This window comes from Petromyzon marinus, chromosome 52 (assembly GCF_048934315.1).
Source record: "Petromyzon marinus isolate PM22_M1 ecotype Great Lakes invasive population chromosome 52, UKy_Petmar_22M1.pri1.0, whole genome shotgun sequence".
Lineage (NCBI taxonomy): Eukaryota > Metazoa > Chordata > Hyperoartia > Petromyzontiformes > Petromyzontidae > Petromyzon > Petromyzon marinus.
The window spans coordinates 2,866,587-2,882,021 of NC_133718.1; the positions used below are offsets into that span (position 1 = coordinate 2,866,587).

Consider the following 15,435-nt stretch of genomic DNA (forward strand, 5'->3'; position numbering starts at 1 on the left):
GGGCGCCGGCCGGGTCCCCGGGGTGGAAGGCGGCGTCCGGATCGTGCCGCCCGCCGTCACCACGCTCCGCACACCGGGGGCGGTTCACGGGAGAATCCTACACAGCCCTGGGTGAGACACCCCCCTCCTCCTCCTCCTCCACCCACCTCCTCCTTCTCCTCCACCCACCTCCTCCTCCTCCTCCTCCTTCTCCTCCACCCACCTTCTCCACTTCCTCCTCCACCCACCTCCTTTTCCATCCTCCTACTTCACCCTCCTCCACCCACCTCCTCCTCCTTCTCCTTCTCCTCCACCCACCTCCTCCTCCACTCACCTTCTCCACTTCCTCCTCCACCCACCTCCTTTTCCATCCCTCTCCATCACCCTCCTCCACCCACCTCCTCCTCCACCCACCTCCTCCTCCTCCACCCACCACCTTCACCCTCCACCGTTGTCCTCCTCAATGCACGTGCTTAAACGCAAACATATCGTGAGCGTATGGATCGTTTTCAAACCGCCAAGATCGGGCAAACCTCTGGAGCGGTGCGACGATGCAACATCGGACCCAAAGGTCCGCACGGACGCGTTCACACGTGGGCCCGCCCCTCTGCAGCGCCATCTGCTCGCGTGATCCACCAACCCCTCCCGGACGCGGCCACCGGCGGGCGGGGTCGGCGGTCATCGCCACGCGTCCACGTTGAGCCTCCCAGATTAGCGGCCCTTTGTTTTTGTTTCATCATCTCCAAGGACGGTGTCCCCAGGGCGCGTGCTGCGCTCTCTCCATGATCCGCCCACTCCCCCGTCCCCCCCCCCGCTCCCGTCCCCGTGGACGCTGCAGGCGACGTGGCGATTGCGCGCGGTCAGGCGTACTGGGAGGCCGCGGTCAGCGCCGGCACTCGGGCCGTGGCGGTCGGCGTGGCCTACCGCTCGCTCGGCCGCTTCGAGGCGCTCGGCCGCACGGCGGCGTCGTGGTGCCTGCACTGGGCGGCCGGGCCCCGCGTCCACTCGCTGGCCGTCAAGCACGACAACCGCGCCAGGGCCATCGTCGTCGTCGCCCGGTCCGCCGGCGTCGGTGCCGGCGGGGAGGCCGGAGGGGCCGCTCCTTCGCTGCCGCCCTCGCGCATCGGGGTGCACTGCGACTACGGCGCCGGTGACGATCGTTTGTCTCTCTCCGTTCGTTCGTTCGCCTTGCCCGCTCGCTCGCTCGGTGTTCTGTTTGTTGGTTTCGTGTTGTTTCAGTCATATGCTCTCACTCGCGTGCTTGATAATTATTAATGGTCGCTGATTGACGCCCCTCGCTCCAACGTTCATTGACACGGCCGGGGATCCAATCATCGGGCCTTCCTTCCATTCACTCATTCACCCACCTACCCACCCACCTACCCACCCACCTACCAACCTACCAACCTACCTGCCCAACAACAACCGCCATTCGCCACTAAGTGGCTTTGACGTCACCATGGCGTATGTGCCAGGCTATGTGCACGTTAAGGCCACGTGAAGTGTTGAACGCCCGCTGGCAGGAGGTCACGGGACAGACCCAGGTGCCATGGGTTGACTGAGATGACTGGCCGATGCACCACCTGTGCCCCCTACTCAACACGCTCAGTCAGCCGCCTGACCACCTACTCACCCTCTCACTCACCTAACCACTCACCTACCGCTCGCCAAACTACCCAATAAATCCCCCAACCCCACACTCACTTATAAAGTCATTTATAGGACTTGTTAACAAACCCTCACCGTGGGTGTGTCTCCGTACTTCTATTAATGATTGCCCCTTTGGAAATCCACTGCTAGATGAAGGCCTCCCCAAGCCACGTCATTCTTGGGGGCTCCTTGACCATACTTCACCACGCTGGTTGGCGGGGATGGCCGTGTACCCAATCAGGAATCACCCAACACCGTGGCTGGGAAATCCAAACTCAGGTCGCCGAATTGATCGTGTGTTGCGCTAACCGCTGCGCCACCACTCACTCCACTGCATTTTCTAGACTGCGTGGATGTCCTTGTGTGTTGGCGTCTCGACAGGGACGCTGTCCTTCTACGACCCAGAAGCGATGCAGATCCTCTACACGTTCCGGACCAGGTTCTCGCAGCCGCTTCACCCCGCGTTCTCGGTGAGCGCGGCGGTTCGGTCTCGGAAAGTTTGTCGCCGGAAAACGTGGGAGCGTCGTCGCCCATCCAATGATCGGACCGGAGTCCCAAGCCATCGCTGGACTCCACCGTGTCTCGATCGGCGCCCCGTGCAGAAATCCACTCACGGCCGCCCACAACCTTTAAACGCGTTGCGGAGTGTGCGTCGCGACCCGCGGGAATGCCCGGAAACCAAAGCCGAACGCGGGACGAACGACACTCGATGATGGGGACAATTTGGTTCCGGAAGCGAATCACGATCCCCGGTTTCGGAGGCAAAGCCATTGGAACCCACTGCAGCACCGTGCCCGTCGTGACGTCCCGAGATGCAGTGGGCGCTGTTGGCACGCCGCCGTTTCGAATCCCTGCACACGTGGTGGTGAGGAACCGTTGGCGCTGTTTGTTCTCGCAGCTGGCCTTCCCAGCGCCCCTGATCGCCGCGGTTGGCTACGTGCGGTGCGAAAGAAGTTCAACGTGCGGTAGAGCCCCCTGACTCTTCACGACGGTGATGGGTTTCCACGAAACCGTCCGTGACGTGATGTGCTCGTTAAGCGGGAATAGGAGATGCACGTTCATGGCTTCATTTGTTCAGATAGCGTCGAAAGTTACCCCTTTCTCAGTCACAAAACGCACTTCATGATATTGAAACAGTGGCTATTGATACGTAAAGAGTACTAACAACGTTATGAACACATAATACCTACTATAATCACACAACAAATGTCCTTAACGCTCGTGACGTCACTCCGCGTCGACCAGCCCCACTCATTAATAATCATGAGCCTGCTTCAGAAGTTTCCCTGCTGTGATCGTCTCACCTGATGACGGTCGCTTGTGTTGCGATCGAAACGTCGTGATGTGTTTCATTTTATACCTACGTGACTTTAACGAAAGAACCAAGGAGTATGGATTCCTGCAGTCACGAAAGCATCAAATCTAGATTGGATAATGACCAGGTTACGTCCTCCACATAGACCCGCCCCTCATTAATAATTATGAGCGGATGACGTCACTCCACATCGAACAGGCCACCTCATTAATAATCATGAGCAGGTGACGTCACTCCACATGGGGGGGGGGGGGGCGAGGCGCCTCCTCCACCCTCCTCAGCGTCAACTTACAACCCTCACTACAAAGGCAGAACCCTCACGTCATCACGTGATCTCCGTAACGCTGTTGAGACATCGAAGTAAAAAGGACGTCATGATGAACGAGGGATTATAACCTTAAAATGAAATAGGTCTGTGTCACTGCGGCCTTACAAATTGCACACGAATTGATGCAATGAATATATCACGTCGCGGTCTGCTTTCCGCTTGCAAGTTTCAGATTTACTGCAATACACCCGTCCTTGGACGGGTAAAGGGCGAGTATTAAAAGAAACATGGTTAATCAATGCATTAATTAATATATAGTGTATCTACAACAGCCCGTCGCTAACAGGGAAATGGCCGGTAAGCGAACACATTGGACTCTATGGGGGCATTACACTACTATACACTACACTATACACTACACTACTATACACTACACTATACACTACACTATACACTACACTACTGGTTGGTAAGCGAACACATTGGACTCTATGGGGGCATTACACTACACTATACACTACACTACACTATACACTACACTATACACTACACTACTGGTTGGTAAGCGAACACATTGGACTCTATGGAGGCATTACACTACTATACGCTACACTACTATACACTACACTACTATACACTATACTATACACTACACTATACACTACACTACTATACACTACACTACTATACACTACACTATACACTACACCATACACTACTATACACTACACTACTATACACTACACTATACACTATACACTACACTACTATACACACTACTATACACTACACTATACACTACACTACTATACACTATACTACTATACACTACACTACTGTACACTACACTACTATACACTACACTATACACTACACTACTATACACTACACTACTATACACTACACTACTATACACTACACTACTATACACTACACCACTATACACACTACTATACACTACACTATATACTACACTACTATACACTACACAACTATACACTACACTACTATACACTACACTACACTATACACTACACTACTATACACTACTATACACTACACTATACACTACTATACACTACACTATACACTACTATACACTACACTACTATACACTACACCACTATACACTACACTATACACTACTATACACTACACTACTATACACTACACTACTATACATTGGGCTCTATGAAGGCCCATCGCTAAGCGATTAGTCGTTAACAGGGGTGGTCGTTAAGAGGGGTTCTACTCAGTTTAACACGTATTAAGAGGGGTTCTACTCACTTTACCTCCGTGATTTGCTCTTGACACCTGATGAAGATCGCTTGCGTTGTGATCGAAGCGTCGTGATTGTTTTTTGTTTTAATATAATTTTATTGTATTTCTACATACGTGACTTTACCGAAAAAAAACAATGAGTAATTTTATGCAGTCACGAAAGCTTTAATACTTTATTGGGTTCTACTCAGTTTAACACTGTATTAAGAGGGGTTCTACTAAATTTAACACTGTATTAAGAGGGGTTCTACTCAGTTTAACACGTATTAAGAGGGGTTCTACTCAATTTAACACTGTATTAAGAGGGGTTCTACTCAATTTAACACTGTATTAAGAGGGGTTCTACTCTCCACGTCCATGACAAAACATCCCTCTGGGCCACCCGGCCCGTCGCCCTCTGCTGCGCCTCCCCAACCCAGGTGTGGTGTGGCGGCCTCACGGTGCGAGTCGGCCTGCAGGTGCCCACCGCGCTCCGCGCCCGCCAGGGGGCGCTACACTCGGCGCGGAGCCACAGCGAGAGCGAGGGGTCCGTGAGCAGCGGCGGCGGTGGCCCGATGCCCTCCTCCCCGTGACCCAGCAGACACCCCCTCGATCGACCGGCTCGCCGCGACTCTCTTCTCCAACAACCACAGGCGTTTCTGTAGACGCCCGCAGTGGGGAGGTCGCTCAGTCTCCTTCTGCTGTGCCCCCCCCCACACCCACGCGAGTTGGATCGGTAATTGCGTGAGATGCCACAACTCGAGTTGTCCACAGGAGGGCGCTCGTGGCCGTCAAATTAAATGTGTTGCACGGCACGAAGGCGGTGTTGCTATTGGGAGAACCATCACGGGGGTGGTGGGAGTGGGGAGTCGACTAAAGAACGCAATGAATGGGGAAAGAAGAGGGAAGGGAGGGCGAGATGGAAGTTCCCATCGCCAAGACGGACAGAGAAGAGGAGGAGGAGGAGACGGAGAGGTGGTGGTGGGATGGGAGGGAAGAGATGGTGGTGGTGAGGGATGGGAGGGTAGTGTTGGTTGTGAGAGGGTTAGTGGTGGGTGTTGGTATTTAGTGGTGGTTGTTGGTGGTGGTCGAGGTGGTTGGTGGTGGTGGTGGTGAGGGATGAGATGGAGGAGCAAGAAGGAGCGAGCATAAGTGAGCTGCACGAAGGAGGAGGAGGAGTGGCGTCTGTTTTCACAGTGGGCGGGGAGAGGGGAGGGGTTCAGATTTGGGGTGGAAACACCCAAGTCACGTGATTTACAGGAGGCTCGAGAAGATTTTTGAGACGTAGATGGTCGCGACTGATGTGCATCTCACGATGTTCTCCAAGGGCTAGAGTGGCGAAATGTGGCAACAAATACTGCCCACTTGATGCTCTTAAACGGAACATTCTGAGAGCAAAGATTTTGCATGTAAAAATCCCTCACCCGCGATTAGGGGGAGAGTGTCTGAACTGTTTGTTGTTGGTGCCTGGGTCTAGTTCATAATGTGTGTCTGCACAACCTTGCAAAGCCACGCACGCCATTGCCCCCTCCCCCGCGGCCCAAGTTGCCAGAACATGCTCCCTGGACAGAAGCTCCCTTCTTCACTCTGTTCTCCGGCTATGGAACTGCCTCCCGGAACACATTGCCGGCGAAATAATCGATTCTGATCTTTTAGTCCTTCAAATTCCAAGCTCACACGTGGACATCTCTTAACTTCACCACGCGCCTTGTAGGGACCGAGTCTTTGAGCTGCAGTGAACCAACGATGATGCCGATCGGATCTACTCATGTCGATGCTATTGTTCACAATTGCACCCAATTAAAAAAAAGTGGTAAAGGCTGCTGGCTAAGTTAACTTGTAACGTGACATTTCTTTAAATCAGGGAAATTACATTTTCAATTTGGGGCGCCACGCTACAATATATATCAAACCAAAAATGTGTTCATGAACGGAGGCCCCTTTTAAACATGACCCCCGTACGGCTGATCGGGGCGATACACCCAACCACCAAAAAAATAACACGCTCGCTCACTCAGTGTCTGGGATACTCTTTTGTTAAAGAGTGGACAAAGTTCACCACCAGTTTAACACCATGGAAGTAGAAGCTGACAGAACTCTACCATTTCTGGATATCCTGCTCGGACGGGGTCCAAACGGTAAAATAACACGCCGTGTTTATCGAAGGAAAACACATACTGACGTTTATCTGAATGGAGAGTCACACCATCACCCGAAATCTGCTCTTATTAAACAATATGCTCATTCATCGAGCTAAGAAACTGTCAGATGGTGACAGTCTGAGAAGTGAAATTCAATATGTTAAAGAAGCTCTGCAAATGAACGGTTACAATGATGCACAAATCAACTAGGGCATTGAATGCCAAAACCAAATCAAATAACACGAGGATTGAAACTGCCAAAGTAATTAAAACGATCAAAATACCATACATTGCGGGAGTAACTGATAAACTAACCAGATGTTTGGAAAAACAAAACATCAGAGCCAGATTGGGCACGGTACATAAAATACAGAAATTAATATCTGGTACAAAGAATGTATTACCGAAGCTGTCAACAGAAGGTGTGTACAGGATTAACTGCACATGTGGTACATGTAATATTGGGCAAACAGGACGAATGATCTGCACGAGACTAAAAGAACATCAGAGAAATATTAAATATTCACAAATACAACTGTCAGCAGGAGCAGAACACGCGTACCAACAAGGACACTCAATTGATGTGGACAATGTTGAAGTTCTGTGCAAAACTACCTATTACTGGCCAAGACTAATTAGAGAATCTGTCGTTATTGAAATAAAAAAATGTAACCGTTCGGATAGCTACCGTCTTAGTTCTGCGTGGAAGCGAATAATCAAATAATACATTATTTAAATGCATGCCAATAAAGGGCACCATACTTAAATCGGGATTACCGTTGGTATGGCTATTTTAATACACACAATAGACAGGAAGGACAAGTTCAAAGGGCTCGCATAATGCACATGCATCATGTACGTTGACTCAGTAATCCTCCCCCCCTCCCCTCACAACTTTGTGCAAGAGCGCAAAAGCGTGGTCACCACATCTACGCCTCTATATAAGGAACGAAACACAAATCTGGCTGTCGCCTGATGAAGCTAGTTGTAATTACTGGCGAAACGTCGTACTCAGATTGTAAATGTTGTGGCTTGGCTCTCCAACACACCGGTGTGCTGTATTAGTGACGAATTGGCACGTTCTGTTTACGTGACAGCCCTTACTAGTTGGCTGTGTCGGGTGGTGGCGGGTTTCAACGACACATTTATATATTTACGCGATCTAACCCAGTCACGAATATAAATCTACTCGGGCAGTTCGTCTGTACGTATGGCTTACTGCTAGGGCTGAACGATTTAGGGAAAATATCTAATTGCGATTTGATTTGTGATTACATTATTTTAAGTCAAGCTTCAGTTCAATATTCACTGTGTAATAGATTTAAAACACGTGATGGAGCATTACCACGTGATACCATCACAATATGAACCGCTCTATATACTCTAATGCAAGGATGATAACTTAAAAGATATGAATTTCTTCCAACATGTATTTATTAAAAATGTTTTAATTGAAATAGAGCCATCAAACATAGAACAATTGTTAAGTTAAATAAATAAAGTTATAATAATAAAAAAAAATTCCAATAAGACATAGGACTTTTTAAATCGCAAAAAAATCGCAGCCTTTGCGATTTGCTAATTGCATTGTTTCAAATTGCAATTTCGATTTGAAATCGATTAATCATTCAGCCCTTCTTGCTGACTCTTGGCAATATGTAGCAATGTTGGGCCCCCTTTATCAATCCACTGCTGGATGAAGGCCTTCTCCCCCCCCGCCAACCACGTTGTGTCCGTCATGAGGATCCCTTGAATAAACTTCACCGATCTGGTCAGTACGGGGTGGTGAAGAGGAGGGGGAGGTGGTTGTGGTGGTGGGGGGGGGGGACCCGGTTTATATCTCACTCGCCACTCATTGCTTTTTCTTTTTACCGTGGCCAGCAAAAACATTGCACACCGTGTCGTCGACTTTACATCTCGCGTCAGTGCGCTAACCGCTGCGCCACCGCTCCATCACAGCCACGATTCCACGGTATCGCACGCGTGCGTGTGTGTGTTTCAGTTTCATTTATTAGGTATAACCATGTGACCCATGCGGCTCTTGACTCGGGTGCAACCGCAACAAAACAAAAACATGAACAAGAAACATCTTAAAGTGAATACGCGCAACAGAAAAATCCTGGAGAAAAAAAAACCAGCAAAGTTTTCCCTGAAAAGAACACCGTATTTCAACGCTGTGTGCAAAATTCCAGTGGGATGCAAGTCAAACAATAACAACCATAAGACAATATAGATTAAAGTTATCAGGTTAACTCTGTACTACGACAAACAAACATTGCTAAACCAAAACGTTTTCAAAATCACCAAAATAAAACTATTAAAAAAAACAATGTAACAGTGATTTAAAGCTTTCGTGACTGCAGGGATTCATATTCTTGGTTCTTTCTTATTGTTTCCCTTCTACGTGACTTTACCGAAAGACCATTGGAAACCTCATTTGCCAGTAACAAAATATGATAATTGTTTTTTTACCCTTTTATCTTGCAACAAAACTGACACCTTTTTTTTTACAAGCAGTCATGTTTACTTTGACCACAATACCTGCGGTCGGAACGCAAACAAAAAAATAACAACTCTGATAATATATGCACTGTCCTTGAAATTGATTGGTCCACACCCGAGACAGCTTTCTTTAAAGCCTCGTCTCACATGGTGTTGGACCAGAAGACGCCAAAAGGCGCACAACTCAAAGACAATGCACCATCAGAGTATGAGAGCTCGGGGTAAGCATTTACACCATTGGAAACCTCATTTGCCAGTAACAAAATATGATAATTGGTTTTTTACCCTTTTATCTGGCAACAAAACTGACACCTTTTTTTTACAAGGAGTCATGTTTACATTGACCACAATACCTGCGGTCGGAACGCAAACAAAAAATAACAACTCTGATCATGTATGTGGCACTGTCCTTGAAAGAACCAATGGAACAGTGATCATAGGAACTGTGTGTGTCGCCCTCTGGCGGCGGGCGAGTGCCGTGCGCTCGACCGCGTGCGCGAATCGTTGGCGAATGCGAGCGAACCAAGCGGATCGAGGCCAATACGGGAGAGGTCGGTTGGTTTGTTGATCCTGCGCCTCCAATCAGCCCATGCGGGAAGAAGAAGGTCCGATCACGGCTTTTGCCAGCATACTTTGTCAAACCGTACGTCTTACCCCGTATTCTTTCCTGCACAGGGAAATTGAGTTTTCAGGTCCATACGAACAAACGTTTAAAAAATATATATATTTATTCGTGTTTCTCCCTTGTGATGGGACTTTGCAGGATGAACGTTGAGATTTATAAGGGTGACCAATAGGGTCCGAATGTGTCTATAGTAAGGTAGGCACTGATAAGGGGTTGACAGGTAAGCACTACTATACACTCGTATACATACTCTTTGGTTCTATTCGGTAAATTCACGTAAAAATATAAAAAGCAAAAAATATTATTTCATTATTATTGCATTTTATTTTATTTATTTTATTTATTATTCTTTTTTTGTTGTTTTATACTTTTACGTGACTTTACCGAATAGACCCAAAGAGTATGGCTCCTTGCAGTCACGAACGCTTCAAATCTAGAACTCGTATACATGACTATACACTACGCTATACACTACACTACCATACATGTGAACCCACACGGTTTACTACCGTATTCTTGTACAGGGACATTGAGTTTTCAGGTCCATACGGCGTACAGCCGTTTCAATACGGGCAACAATAACAACAACAACAACAACAACAAAAAAAACATTTGTGTTTCTCCCTTGCGATGGGCACGGGGTGACCAATCAGGTCTGAATTGGTCTGTAGTACGGTCGGCACTGATAAGGGGTTGACGGATTTGTGCCAAGTTGGGGGGGGGGGGGGTCGGGCCACGTGCCAGCTCCGCAGCCGCATGCGGCTCTTTAAGGACCCACGTGGCATTGTGGCTCTTGAAATATTTACGGGGTTTTTTTTCTTATGAAAAATAAGAATAGGTTTTAGCCTTTCTGGCAATAAAGCAGGAGGTGTAAAGATGCCTTTCGCAAGGGCATCAAGTCTGCAGTGACCACACACAGTATTGTGGTGAACATACAAACAAACATGCTTCGATAATTAATATATGCCATTGTTTATGAAACTTAATGGCCTACACCAGAGATAGCCCTCTTTAGGGCCTCGTCTCATCGGTGTCAGACCAGAGAACAACACCGAAAGGCGAACAGTACAAAGATAATGCCACGCATATTTATAACTCGGGGTGAGCAGCTATCTCACGGGACCGTTTTGCCAGTATCAAAGTATGAAAAATAAGAAATAGGTTTGGTCCTTTTTAGCAATACAACAGGTGTCAAGACGTTTAAATTCCACAGAAACATTTTGTGAGGAATCATGTTTGTTTGCATGGTGAACATGCAAACAAACATGCTCTGATAATTACTATATGAGGCATTGTCTCCGAAACTGATTGGTCTACACCAGAGACAAAAAAAAACATTCACTATGGCCTAGTTTCACTGCCAGTGTGAGACCAGAGGACAACGCCAAAAGGCGAACAGTACAATTCGATAATTGATGAAAAAAAAGTAATTTGTCATTTTGTTTTCCCGCACACCACACCCCCTGTGCTATGCAGACCATTGCTGCGCGTGCGAGAGAGAGTTCCTCAAACTGGGTCACGCACGCATGCAGTTCGTGGTTGCTATTTGCGAATGCCTATTGCGGCCGGCCAGAAGGGCCCGCAATGAGCACGTGAGCTGGGGGTGGGTTGTGGTGTGTGGGACCGCTATGCGAGGCATCTAGGCCCAGTCGGCCACAAGATAGAACCCCGAATCAACAGATATACAAGCAACAAAATTTTTTTAAGAAAAAAGTATTTAAAAGAAAATGTTCCAACAGTGAGCCATAAATGGACAAAAAAAAAACGACTGGCGTTTGTTAGTGAACACCCCTGGAGTTTTAAAACTGACATTCGCATGAAAGCAAGACGCTTGATAACTTAATTGTGATTGTTGTAACCTTTAAATATTTGTATTAACAGCGTCACTGCTACACTGTCTTCCTCTAAAGCCAATACACGGTGCAACTAAAATAATGTATATAGTTATAGCCTACATATTATTATTATGTACGGGTTAACAATACATCCGTGGCTATGTCAGTACAAGGGAATCGGGAGGGCCGCGGTTAGCGCTACGCTGCGCTACGAACCCGGCGAGCCGAGTTCGATTCCCGCTCACGGCCAACACCGGTGACGATCATCTGAACCGGTCCTGGGCCTCCACCTAGGTCGACTCGGCCTCAAATGAGTACCTGGTGCGATGTGTAAAAACATCGCCACTGGGGAAGACAAAGGCGGCCGGGGCAAGGTGCTGCCCACCCACCCACTCGTGTTCCGTCCCGCGATTCAAAGGTGCTACTCGCTAACAGCACTGGCCCCCGAACAGGCTGCCGAGAATATACGGGGGCATCTTTGTGCGAGTGGGTGTTTTTTTTTGTGTGCGAGTGGGTGCATCTGTCTGAGACGCTCGCTGACAGCACTTGCCCCAACACGCCATGTGAGGGCTACAGGGGTGATCTTTGTCTTTGTGTGTGGACACGAAAGGGAAATGTGTTGTCTTCTGGCTCCCGTTCCCGCTCTGCCATTGCCTGCCATTGTTTAGTGCAGGGGGTCCTCCTTGGCGGACGCATCACCCTGTGGGTGCGAGACACGGACAGAATTCTTTTTTTTGGAATGTAAATGATCGAGAACGCAAATCAAAGCACGCGGGCACGTAAGGGGCCGTCCATAAATGACGTCACGCACCTGGGGGGGGGGGGGGTTCAGACATTTGTGACGAGGTGGGGGTTGAGAAATGTGACGTCACATCAAAAAGCGCAAGTTTAAATAAATATAGACAACCACGTTCTACTTAATTAAATAGACTTTTACTAAATGTTTTCTCCTACAACATCAGAGTGCAGCGCCACATTAAATACGCACTACAATGACAATAGTTTAAAGCGATTTGAAGCATGTTTTATATTTTTTGGGGGGGGGGGCAGAGCTTTGTGACGTCATATTTGAAGGGGGGGGTCTGACTTTTTGTGACGCCGTGTGACGAGGGGGGGGGGGTCAAAAATCGTCCTAAATCGCGTGACGTCATTTATGTTCGGCCCATAAGTAACAACTTACTTTGTTTCATCAAATTCCTGTGGGTTTATGAACATTGTACATCGTGAAAATGATTGAGAACCAAAGCGGTGCAAAGGTTTGCGGTCAAGGTTAAGAGCCACTGCTTGAGTGAGTCTCACATTGCTGTTATGGCTTTATTTTGGTGATTTCGAAAAGTTTTTTGGTTTGGCCATGTTTCTGTTTGTTGTAGTAAGGAGTCAGACTGATGGCCTTAATCTAAGTTGTCTTGTGGTTATTGCTGTTGTTGTTGTTGTTTGACCTGCATCCCACTGGGATTTTTGCACACAGCGTTGATGTACGGTGCTTTTTCTAGAAGATTTTGCTGTTTCCCCCCCCCCCCCCCTGGATTTTCCTGTTTGCGCAGAGTCACTTTAAGATGTTTTTCCTGCTCATGTTTTTGTGTTTTTTTTTGTTGCGGTTGCATCCGTCTCAAGAGCCGAATGGCTCAAAGGGCTCTACACCAAATAGATTAAACTGAAACGTTGTCTCTTCATCCACATTGGGCTACGCGGCTTATCAAGGAACACGGCGCAGCGTGCCTGCACCTACGCTGGGTATCTGCGGTACATGAAATGAGGGGCCGTCCATAAATGACGTCACGCACCTTGGAGGTGGTGGGGGTCAGACATTTGTGACGATGTGTGACGAGGTGGGGGGGGGGGTGTTTGAGAAATGTGACGTCACATCAAAATGCGCAACTTTCGGTAGAGTCAACGTAACTTTACCGAAACAATAAAATAATATATTTTCTTATTTTATTGTGTACAGTGAGGGAAAAAAAGTATTTGATCCACTGCTGATTTTGTGCGTTTGCTCACTGACAAAGAAATGATCAGTCTATAATTTTAATGGTAGGTTTATTTGAACAGTGAGAGACAGAATAACAACAAGAAAATACAGAAAAACGCATGTCAAAAATGTTGTAAATTGATTTGCATTTTAATGAGGGAAATAAGTATTTGACCCTCTCAATTAGAAAGATTTCTGGCTCCCAGGTGTCTTTTATACAGGTAACGCGCTGAGATTAGGAGCACACTCTTAAAGGGAGTGCTCCTAATCTCAGCTTGTTACCTGTATAAAAAAACACCTGTCCACAGACGCAATCAATCAGATTCCAAACTCTCCACCATGGCCAACACCAAAGAGCTCTCCAAGGATGTCAAGGACAAGATTGTAGACCTACACAAGGCTGGAATGGCCTACAAGACCATTGCAAAGCAGCTTGGTGAGAAGGTGACAACAGTTGGTGCGATTATTCGCAAATGGAAGAAACACAAAAGAACTGTCAATCTCCCTCAGCCTGGGGCTCCACGCAAGATCTCACCTCGTGGAGCTGCAATGATCATGAGAACGGTGAGGAATCAGCCCAGAACTACACGGGAGGATCTGGTCAATGATCTCAAGGCAGCTGGGACCATAGTCACCAAGAAAACAATTGGTAACACACTACGCCGTGAAGGACTGAAATCCTGCAGCGCCCGCAAGGTCCCCCTGCTCAAGAAAGCACATATACATGCCCGTCTGAAGTTTGCCAATGAGCATCTGAATGATTCAGAGGACAACTGGGTGAAAGTGTTGTGGTCAGATGAGACCAAAATGGAGTTCTTTGGCATCAACTCAACTCGCCGTGTTTGGAGGAGGAGGAATGTTGCCTATGAGCCCAAGAACACCATCCCCACCGTCAAACATGGAGGTGGAAATATTATGCTTTGGGGGTGTTTTTCTGCTAAGGGGACAGGACAACTTCACCGCATCAAAGGGACGATGGACGGGGCCATGTACCGTTACATCTTGGGTGAGAACCTCCTTCCCTCAGCCAGGGCATTGAAAATGGGTCGGGGATGGGTATTCCAGCATGACAATGACCCAAAATACACGACCAAGGCAACAAAGGAGTGGCTCAAGAAGAAGCAAATTAAGGTCCTGGAGTGGCCTAGCCAGTCTCCAGACCTTAATCCCATAGAAAATCTGTGGAGGGAGCTGAAGTTTCGAATTGCCAAACGTCAGCCTTGAAACCTTAATGACTTGGAGAAGATCTCCAAAGAGGAGTGGGACAAAATCCCTGCTGAGATGTGTGCAAACCTGGTGGCCAACTACAAGAAACGTCTGACCTCTGTGATTGCCAACAAGGGTTTTGCCACCAAGTTCTAAGTCATGTTTTGCAGAGGGGTCAAATAATTATTTCCCTCATTAAAATGCAAATCAATTCATAAAATTTTTGACATGTGCTTTTCTGGATTTTCTTGTTGTTATTCTGTCTCTCACTGTTCAAATAAACCTACCATTAAAATTATAGACTGATAATTTCTTTGTCAGTGGGCAAACGTACAAAATCAGCAGGGGATCAAATACTTTTTCCCTCACTGTATAAGAGAGTGTGTGTATGAGTAGGTGGTGTATAAGAGAGTGTGTGTATGAGTAAGGTGGTGTATAAGAGAGTGTGTGTATGAGTAGGTGGTGTATAAGAGAGTGTGTGTATGAGTAGGTGGTGTATAAGAGAGTGTGTGTATGAGTAAGGTGGTGTATAAGAGAGTGTGTGTATGAGTAGGTGGTGTATAAGAGAGTGAGTGTATGAGTAAGGTGGTGTATAAGAGAGTGTGTGTATGAGTAGGTGGTGTATAAGAGAGTGTGTGTATGAGTAGGTGGTGTATAAGAGAGTGAGTGTATGAGTAAGGTGGTG

The 15,435-nt window shown here is 47.6% G+C and overlaps 1 long non-coding RNA gene across 1 annotated transcript; it reads left to right on the forward strand.

Annotated features, from left to right (window-relative positions):
• Positions 1–481: 481 nt before the first annotated feature.
• Positions 482–5,421, forward strand: LOC116953570 (uncharacterized). The gene is made up of 3 exons (XR_004404600.2): positions 482–1,129; positions 2,011–2,099; positions 4,913–5,421. It is a non-coding gene; the product is annotated as an uncharacterized LOC116953570 (long non-coding RNA).
• The last annotated feature ends 10,014 nt before the right edge of the window (positions 5,422–15,435 follow it).